Genomic DNA, 10,419 nt, shown 5'->3' with positions numbered 1-10,419 from the left:
TCACTGATATCTAGTTGGATTTAAATCGATTTTTCATCCAAATTGGTCCAACATATCAAGATCTTCTTGATTATTATCTAGAATTTTTTAAAACTCTCATGTAAATCATTTTATAAGACCTTAAAATTTATAATAAAAATAATAATTACGATTGATGAGGATTTAAACTGATTGAAATTTAGTAACAATATTTTGTTGATAGAGTTATAGTATTTTGGTTCAAATAACTAAAATATTATAAGTTCATCTAAAAACATTATGACTAGGTAATGTTTATTTTTTTTGTTTATCATTCTTCCATAATGGATGGAAATAAATATTATAAGGCTTTCCAAATATATATAAATCTAATTTAAGGCTATAGGGAAAAAAAAGGATTTATTACACTTTATGTTCAAATGTACAAAAAATTAATTTCATTCAAAATGGCTTAAACTCTCAAACAAATCATTTATGAAATCTGAGACCCTAAAATAAAATTGATAGCTATGGTTGATTGATATTTAAATTAATCAACATTAGATCATTATATTTTTTAATAGTTATATTTGTAAGGATCGTAAAAGCACTAAAAGGGTTAGGAGGGGGGAATTAGTGCTTTCAAAATAAAATTTTAATTTAAAAATGATCAAAATATATATATCAAAAATATGTTTAACTTAGAATACGAGTAAGGATAGTGAGCAACTAAATTAGTTAGTAATAGCAAGGCAAAATATAAAGAGAAATACAAACTAGATTTATAATAGTTCGGTCATCCCGACCTGTGTCTATTCTTGATTCCTCTTCCCTCGATGTCATTGGCTTTTATTACCGATCTTATTTTCATTGTGTGAAGATCAACCACCCTTATTACAACTTTTTATCTTTTTAAGAAAGAACTTTTATACCTCTTTTTTACAATAAAATCTCACACCAACTTTAGAATCACTTCTAAACTTAAGAAAGAAGAGACTCGATACTTTTGAAGAGAGTTTATAACACTGTTATCCTTATGAATTCTTACTCTTTTCTTGCTTCATCGACCAAGCATGAGTAGAGGGTTTATAGATCCCAAATAATTTTAAAAATGAAGCCAAAAATGTTAGGATCAAAAGGTCGGCACTAAGAGGGGGGGTGAATTAGTGCAACGGTAAAATAATGTCGGTTTAAAAACTTCATTGCGATAAAACTGGTTTCGTAAAAATGTTAACTTGAAAGCGTGTTCGTAAAATAGTAGTGGATGTAAAGAGCGAGTAAGGAGGTTTGCAGTTAAAGTAAATTACACAAATAAAATGCAAACCAGATTTTTAGAGTGGTTCGGTCGTCATGCCCTATATCCACTTTGTCGATTCCTCTTCCATCGAGGCCACCGGCATCCACTATTGGTCTTCCTTCAATAGGCGAAGACCAACCACCTTTTACACCCCTCTTCTCCTTTTTATTAGGATCAGAGCGGCACTAAGAGGGGGGGGGGGTGAATTAGTGTAGCAGATTAAAACTTTCGGTTTTGACAAATCTTTTGATACAATAAAAATCGAACTCGGAAGTGCTTAACTTGAAAGCGTATTCATAAGGTTGCGCAGCAAAGGTAATGAGGAAATAAAGCACATAAGAAGGTTTGCAGTAATGTAAATAGCAATAATGAAATGCAAACCAGAGATCACGCCGATTTTAAAGTGGTTCGGTCAAATGACATATATCCACTTGCAAGGCCCTCTTCGATGAGGCTTCCACCTTCCACTAGCAAATCTCTTAAAGGGGAAGGGTAAGTACCCCTTTTACAACTTTTCACAAGCGGTTCACACTCTTACAAATTTTCAACAAGAAAGAAGGAGGTGAACACTCTAGCAAATTGAAAACAAGACTTGCTAAGACTTTTCTAAGACCTTTCTCTCAATCAATTGCTTCTCTAAAAGTTATAATCTCAGCTGAGAATTGAGGGGTATTTATAGGCCTCAAGAGGATTCAAATTTGGGCTCCAAAATTTGAATTCTCTTTGGTTCCCGATGCTGGCGGTGCCACCGCTTGTTAGTGACGGTGCCACCGCCTGTCAGTGTCTGACACTGACAGTGTACTGGCGGTGCCACCGCTTGGTTCTCGGGTTCTAGGCGGTGCCACCGCCTAATCTGGCGGTGCCACCGCCTACACTATTTCAGCTCACTGGTTGGGCTCCAAACTTGGCCCAAACCAGTCCGAACTCGGGCCCAATTGGCCCCTACTTGAGTTATAGGATTAATACCTAATCTTAACCCTAATTATCGTACTAACTACGAATTTAAAGACATTTTCTAAGCTATTACAAGATCCGTAAGTCAAGACTTTTTCCAGCGAACTTCCGACGGTCTTCCGACGAACTCTCGGAAACCATTCTATAGACTCCCGGCAAGCTCCTAGACTTCACTATTTGATCTTGGCAAGTTCCAATGAGCTTCTTCGGCAAGCTCCGATCTTTCTCGGTGAGCTCCGCGAACTTCCAACGAACCTTCCGGCGAGCTTCCAAAAAACCCTTCGGCAAGCTCCCTACTCATTCTCGGCTAGTTCCGGCAGCATTCCCGACAAAAAATTTAAGTGGTATTCATTTGTCTAGAGTTCCAAATCCTTCCTGTTCTTTGGAAGGTGGTTCAAGTGTTCATCAAGTTCAAAATGTTCCAAAAGTGTCATTTCATAGGTCATTAATGACCCAATTAATTCTTCTAATGGAAAATCATTTAAATTTTTTGTCTCTTCTATTGTAATTATTTTAGAATCCCAACTTTTTGGAAGGGATCTTAAGATTTTAGTGACTAGTTCAAAATTAGAAAAACTTTTACCAAGAGCTTTGAGTCCATTGATGACATCCATGAAACGGGTGTACATGTCTCTGATAGACTCACTTGGTTTCATCCGGAAAAGTTCGTAAGAATACACAAGAATATTGATTTTGGACTCTTTCACTCGACTAGTGCCTTTATGAGTGACCTCTAGAGTTCTCCAAATATCAAAAGCCGAGTCACACATTGAAACGCGATTAAATTCATTTTTGTCAAGTGCACAATATAAGGCATTCATAGCCTTTGCATTTAGAGAAAACATCTTCTTCTCCAAATCATTCCAATGGTTCATTGGAAGAGAAGACATTTCAAATCCATTTTCGATTATGTGCTATAAATTCAAATCCAAAGAAAGTAAGAAAACTCTCATTCGAGTTTTCCAATAAGTGTAGTCTGTCCCGTTAAACAACGGTGGATGAACAACCGATAAGCCCTCTTGAAAGCCATGAAGAGTCATTTCTCTTGGGTGTAAATCCGAAATGAGAAATACTGGGCTCTCATACCAATTGTTAGGATCAGAGCGGCACTAAGAGGGGGGGGTGAATTAGTGCAGCAGATTAAAACTTTCGGTTTTGACAAATCTTTTGATACAATAAAAATCGAACTCGGAAGTGCTTAACTTGAAAGCGTATTCGTAAAGTTGTGCAGCAAAGGTAATGAGGAAATAAAGCACGTAAGAAGATTTGCAATAATGTAAATAGCAATAATGAAATGTAAACCAGAGATCATGCCGATTTTAAAGTGGTTCGGTCAAATGACCTACATCCACTTGCGAGGCCCTCTTCGATGAGGCTCCCACCTTCCACTAGCAAATCTCTTGAAGGGGAAGGGCAAATACCCCTCTTACAACTTTTCACAAGCGGTTCACACTCTTACAAATTTTCAGCAAGAAAGAAGGAGGTGAACACTCTAGCAAATTGAAAACAAGACTTGCTAAGACTTTTCTAAGACCTTTCTCTCAATCAATTGCTTCTCTAAAAGTTATAATCTCAGCTGAGAATTGAGGGGTATTTATAGGCCTCAAGATGATTCAAATTTGGGCTCCAAAATTTGAATTCTCTTTGGTTCCCGATGCTGGCGGTGCCACCGCCTGTCAGTGTCTGACACTGACAGTGTACTGGCGGTGCCACCGCCTGGCTCTCGGGTGCTGGGCGGTGCCACCGCTTGGTTCTCAGGTTCTAGGCGGTGCCACCGCCTAATCTGGCGGTGCCACCGCCTACACTATTTCAGCTCACTGGTTGGGCTCCAAACTTGGCCCAAACCAGTCTAAACTCGGGCCCAATTGGCCCCTACTTGAGTTATAGGATTAACACCTAATCCTAACCCTAATTAACGTGCTAACTAAGAATTTTAAGATATTTTCTAAGCTATTACAAGGTCCGCAAGTCAAGACTTTTTTCCGGCGAGCTTCCGACGAACTTCCGACAGTCTTCCGACGAACTCTCGGAAACCATTCTACGGACTCCCGGCAAGCTCCTAGACTTCACAATTTGATCTTGGCGAGTTCCAATGAGCTTCTTCGCCAAGCTCTGATCTTTCTCGGCGAGCTCCGCGAACTTCCAACGAACCTTCCGGTGAGCTTCCGAAAAACCCTTCGGCAAGCTCCCTACTCATTCTCGGCTAGTTCCGGCAGCATTCCCAACGAACCTTCGGACTTCCGTCGAACTCTCGAACTCGCAACAAATCCTTCGCGCTTGACTCCGACACTTTGTTTCGCTTTATGTCTTCATCGTTATCGTAGTTAATCCTGCACACACAAGCCAAAACTCTACTCCGATCTAGACAATTATTACAACGTGAATTGACATTATGTTGCCCGGCACGTCATAGGTTGGCGCTTCGTCCGATTCTTCAATGCATTGTCCTCTCTTGCAGCTTGTTGCCCAATTGGCGGTTGACCTCCGCAACCCCGATATCCTTGGTGCAATTCCGCTCTTGGCCTGATGCCCGATGTCCGAAGCCTTCTGCCAACCAATATCCTAACGTGATCTCCTCCGGCGCAACATCAATTCCTCATGCGTTAACTGTCTAATCCTGATCGAGTAGACCTGCATCACTCAAAATGCAGTTAAACATCTAAACACAATCAATTAGTTTCATCGTCAAAATCCGAGATTCAACACTTTTCACGGGTTTAGGAGATAACTCTTATAAGCACTCACACTCCTCTTACAGAATTCTAAACTTAGAGTGGAGGACGAAATTTCTAAAGAGATTGCAGCAGCGTTTTCTCACTTTTGAATATTCTGTGCTTGTGTGTTTTAACCAAGGATGAGAGGGGTATTTATAGGCTTCGAGTTGATTTAAACTTGGAGCCTAAAAATATCTCATCCCGGGTTTCCCGAGCACGGGCAGTACCACCGCCTGCGCTGGGCGGTACCACCGCTTGGGGGGCTATGCTGGACGGTACCACTGCTTGACACAGCCTCGAAGACTGTGCCATGATGGTGTCACTTCTTGGGGCACTATTTGGGTCTCTCATTAGACCCAACATAGTCCTTACATGGGCCTAGCTGGCCCCTAATTGGGTTGGCCCAAATCCAAATCCAATTACGTGCTAACTACGATTCCTAAGACATTTGCTAAGCTAAACAAGTCCCTATGGCTTGGTTTCTTCCGGCGAGCTTCCGGCGATCCTCCAGCGAACTTTCAATGATCTCTCGGCAATGATCCGGCAGACTCCCGGCAAGCTTCTGGACTTCATGACGATCTTCTTGACGAGTTCTAGCGAGCTTCTCTGGCAAGCTTTGAGACTTCTCGGCTGGTTTCGCCAAAACTTTCGACGAACGTCTGGACTTCCGACGAACTCTTGAACTCCCAACAAAGTCGCATCCTTAACTTCGGGACTTCATTTTGCTTTATGCCTTACTATCGTAGTTAATCCTGCATATATAAAAATATACTTTGATCTAGACAATTAATACTAAGCATTAATCATGTTGTCCGGCATGTCATTGGTCCCTCGACGCTTCGTCCGATTCTTTGGTGCACCATCCTCTCTTGCGGCCTATTGCTCAATCGGCTAGTTGACTCCGCAACTCTGATATCCTTGGCACAATATCCGCTCTTCTTGGCGTGATGCCCGAATCCATGGCCTGAAACCTTCTGTCAATACATCGACCGATTTACCGGCTCGATGTCCAATCTTCTGACATGTTTTCTCCCAGCACAACATGATTCTTCCTACTTTAATTGTCTCATCCTGATCGAAGCATCCTAGGTTACTCAAAATACATATTAAAATATAAACACTTATCAATTAGTTTCATCATCAAAATACGAGATTCAACAATCTCTCTCTTTTTTATGATGACAACCAATTGATGACGGAGTTAACCTTAACTCCCGGAGTTTAAACAAACTCTCTCTATCAATATGCCATATTGATAGAACCTTGAATTCAAGCCGAATTCAAGTCATTGTAAATTTCATCATGAATATTTATAACAAATCATCATGCATAACATGATCATACTTCTCCCCCTTTGTCATCAACAAAAAGGAGAAGTGTACCTTTCATGTGTTTGGACATAAAATTTAAATTATTTCATAATTAACATATTTTTCAGTTTTATTATCATGCAAGCTAGCAATAATTTTATAATATTTTAAAACAGGCAAGCTAGCAATTTTGAGATATTCAAGAAAGCAACTCTTGCTTCTTGAAATATACAAGTTTATAAATTTTGCTAGATGTGCAAGTTACAAGTTTTGCTTCTTGAGATAGGCAAACTAGTGATGTTCAAGATAGCAAGCTCTTTCTTCTCGAAATGTGTAACTTAGCATACATTGCTTCTCTTGAGATTTGCAAGCTAGCAAAATTTGCCCCCCTATATCATTATCAAATAGAAGGGAATAACAATACAATAGTGTAATTCATTTCCCTTTACTATAATCTTCAAATCATGACAAGGGTTAAGTATCAACCTTATTTCAATATGTTTGTGCATCATTATAGTTTCAATTTATAACATACACAATTTTAAAACTTTATCTTTTATTTTTCATGCACGATACCGAAATATAAATCAATCATCATTATGAGCATATCTTACATGATACTAAAACATTAAAATTTTTAAATATTTATCAACATTTTGATCATGATACCAAACATTCATCATTTAGAGCATTTATAATACACATTATATGCAATACATCACATACATTATTATAATAAAAAGCATAAGTATTGCATGCATCATTCCAAATCATAAATATTTCACACCATGATGGTATCAATTTGTCAAATTTCATCCTACCATGCATGATCATAACTTTCCCTCTTTTATCATTTGTATGTATCAAAATAAATTCATGAATATTCCATGCATTCATATCATCACATAAAGAATATCGAGAAAAATTAATTGGGTGATGAGATAAATATTTCATGAATATAAGGAATTATACGTAAAAATCATATCATGAGAGATAAAATATCAAAGATCATGAAGATAAATCATGAGCATCAATAGACATATTATGATTCTTTTTTAATACCTCAAATAGCGAAAAGAAATAATCATAGTAGACACTCTTAATTAATAAAAAGAATTTTCAAGTTAAAATTTTTAGATTTCAAGAGAAAGCATGATTCATTTTAACAAATCTCCCCTTAAATAAATAACGAAAAGAATTCTTAGAAGATCATGATTTCGATAAAACCCATTAAATTCAAATCATTTTCATAATCCATGAGATTCATAAAAGCATAATATACATGTTTTCATTAATCTCCTTTTTGGAAAAATCGATAAAGTCAGAAAAATAAATCTTTCGAGAAACCTTTCTTCTTTTTTATTGTTTCAATTCATGTGATTTATTTCATTCAAGCATGTCCTTTTTTATTTATACCAAATAAAAATATGCATCAACAGTTAGGATCGAAAAATAAATTTTACCATAAAAACCATCCATCATGCTTATAACCGAAAAAGTCACTTTTATTATCATGAAAATCAATAATCCATAAATCATAAAAATCATCATGCATCATTTCGAAAGATAAATTTATTAGGCATGATATCATCAAACATGATTTCATAAGGCATTTTTAATCAAAATTATTTTGTTTATCATAAACATATAATTTTCATGATTATTTTTAAAATTACTAGAATGATAAGCATGATTCCTAATTTTTGCATTTTCATTATTAAACATATAATTTTCAAGAAAATTAATTCTAAATTAATAAAAAAATACATCATGAAAAGCATCATGTAATTTCGAAATAAACTAAGGGCATTTTGATTACCTCATTGTCGAATGTCGTTAAGGCGTAGTTTGTTACCTCGCCTTTATTGGGTTGCTCCTCATCTTCGGATGTGTTTCGTCCAAGATTCCTTTCTTCTTCTTGCATTCATAGCAAGTAGTTACGTTATTTTTGTTCTTTAATTTTTATTTTATTAACTTTTAAAATTTATTTGTGAGGAGTTCAAGTTCACCATCACTTGAGCTTATGCTCGAGTGGTCCTCGATTATTCTTAGCCCAAAATCCTTCTTGTCCTTTAGAAGGTGGTCCTTGAGTTCTTCACGTGCATTGCACGTCATTTTATAGGTCATCAAAGACCCTATTAGTTCTTCGAGTGGTAGGTTGTTTAGGTTTTTAGCCTCTTGTATTGTGGTTACTTTTGAATCCCAACTCTTATTAAGAAAATGTAAAATTTTGTTTACAAGTTCAAAATCCAAAAAACTTCTACCAAGTACTTTTAAACCATTGATGACATCCATAAAACGGGTGTACATATCTCCAATGGTTTTACTTGGTTTCATATAAAATAATTCAAAATCGTGCATCAAAAAATTAACTTTAGAATCCTTAACACTACTTGTGCCTTCGTGTGTGGTTTCAAGAATGTGCCAAATATCAAAAGTCATTTCGCACAAAGAAACCCGATTAAACTCAGTTTTATCTAAGGCGCAAAATGGAGCATTCATAGCTCTAGCATTTAAAGAAAAAATCTTCTTCTCCAAATCATTCCAATCTTTCATTGGAAGAGAAGACCTTTTAAAACCAGATTCGATAATGTTTCATAAGTTCAAATCCAAAGAAAGCAAGAAAACTCTCATTTGAGTTTTCCAATATGTGTAGTCCATCCCATTGAAAAAGGGAGGACGAATAAGAGGGTGACCTTCTTGAAAGCCGAAAAGAGCTATTTCTATTTGGGTGTTAAACCAAATATGAAAAACGAGGCACTAATACCAATTGTTAGGATCAAGAGGCCGACACTAAGAGGGGGGTGAATTAGTAAAACAATAAAATAACATCAGTTTAAAAACTTCATTGCGATAAAACAGGTTTCGTAAAGATGTTAACTTGAAAGCATGTTTGTAAAAGAGTAGTGGATGTAAAGAGCGAGTAAGGAGGTTTGCAGTTAAAGTAAATTACACAAATAAAACGCAAATCAGATTTTAGAGTGGTTCGGTCATCGTGACCTACATCCACTTCATCGAGGCCACTGGCATCCACTATTGGTCTTCCTTCAATAGGCGCAGACCAACCACCTTTTACACCCATCTTCTCCTTTTCACGGGTTTAGGAGACAACCCTTACAAGCACTCACACTCCTCTTATAGAATTCTAAACTTAGAGTGGAGGAGGGAATTTCTAAAGAGATTGCAGTAGCTTTTTCTCACTTTTTCTCACTTTTGAATACTCTGTACTTGTGTGTTTTAACCAGGGATGAGAGGGGTATTTATAGGCTTCAAGTTAATTCAAACTTGGAGCCTAAAAATATCTCATCCCGGGTTTCCCGAGCACGGGCGATACCACCACCTGCGCTGGGCGGTACCACCGCTAGTGTAAGTCTGACACTGACACTATGCTGGGTGGTACCACCACTTAGTCTGGTAGTACCACCGCTTGGGGGCCTGTGCTGGGCGGTACCACCGCCTAATACAATCTCAAAGACTGTGCCACGATGGTGCCACTTCTTGGGGCACTATTTGGGCCTCTCATTGAGCCTAACATAGTCCTTACATGGGCTTAGCTGGCCCCTAATTAGATTGACCCAAATCTAAACCCAATTACGTGTTAACTACGATTCCTAAGACATTTGCTAAGCTAAACAAGTCCCTATGCCTTAGTTTATTCCGGCGATCTTCCAGCGAACTTTAGACGATCTCTCGGCAATATTCCGGCGGACTCTGGTAAGCTCCTAGACTTCATGACGATCTTCTTGGTGAGTTCTGACGAGCTTCTCTAGCAAGCTCCGAGACTTCTCGACTGGTTCCGCTAGAACTTCCGACGAACGTCCAGACTTCCGACGAACTCTCGAACTCCCAACAAAGTCATGTCCTTGACTCGGGGACTTCATTTTGTTTAATGTCTTGCTATCGCAGTTAATCCTGCACATGTAAAAACATTCTTCGATCTAGAAAATTAATACTAAGTATTAATCATGTTGTCCGGCATGTCATTGGTCCCTAGATGCTTCATCTGATTCTTCAGCGCAACGTCCTCTCTTGCAGCCTATTGCTCAATCGGTTAGTTGACTCCACAAGTCCGATATCCTTGGCGCAATATCCGCTCTTCTTGGCCCGATGCCCGAATCCATGGCCCGAAGCCTTCTGTCGATACGTCGACCGATCCATCGGCTCGACGTCCAATCTTCTGATATGT

Source organism: Musa acuminata, chromosome BXJ2-4 (genome assembly GCF_036884655.1).
Source record: "Musa acuminata AAA Group cultivar baxijiao chromosome BXJ2-4, Cavendish_Baxijiao_AAA, whole genome shotgun sequence".
Lineage (NCBI taxonomy): Eukaryota > Viridiplantae > Streptophyta > Magnoliopsida > Zingiberales > Musaceae > Musa > Musa acuminata.
The sequence above is the reverse complement of the archived record's forward strand: the minus strand, read 5'-3'. Positions refer to the sequence as shown.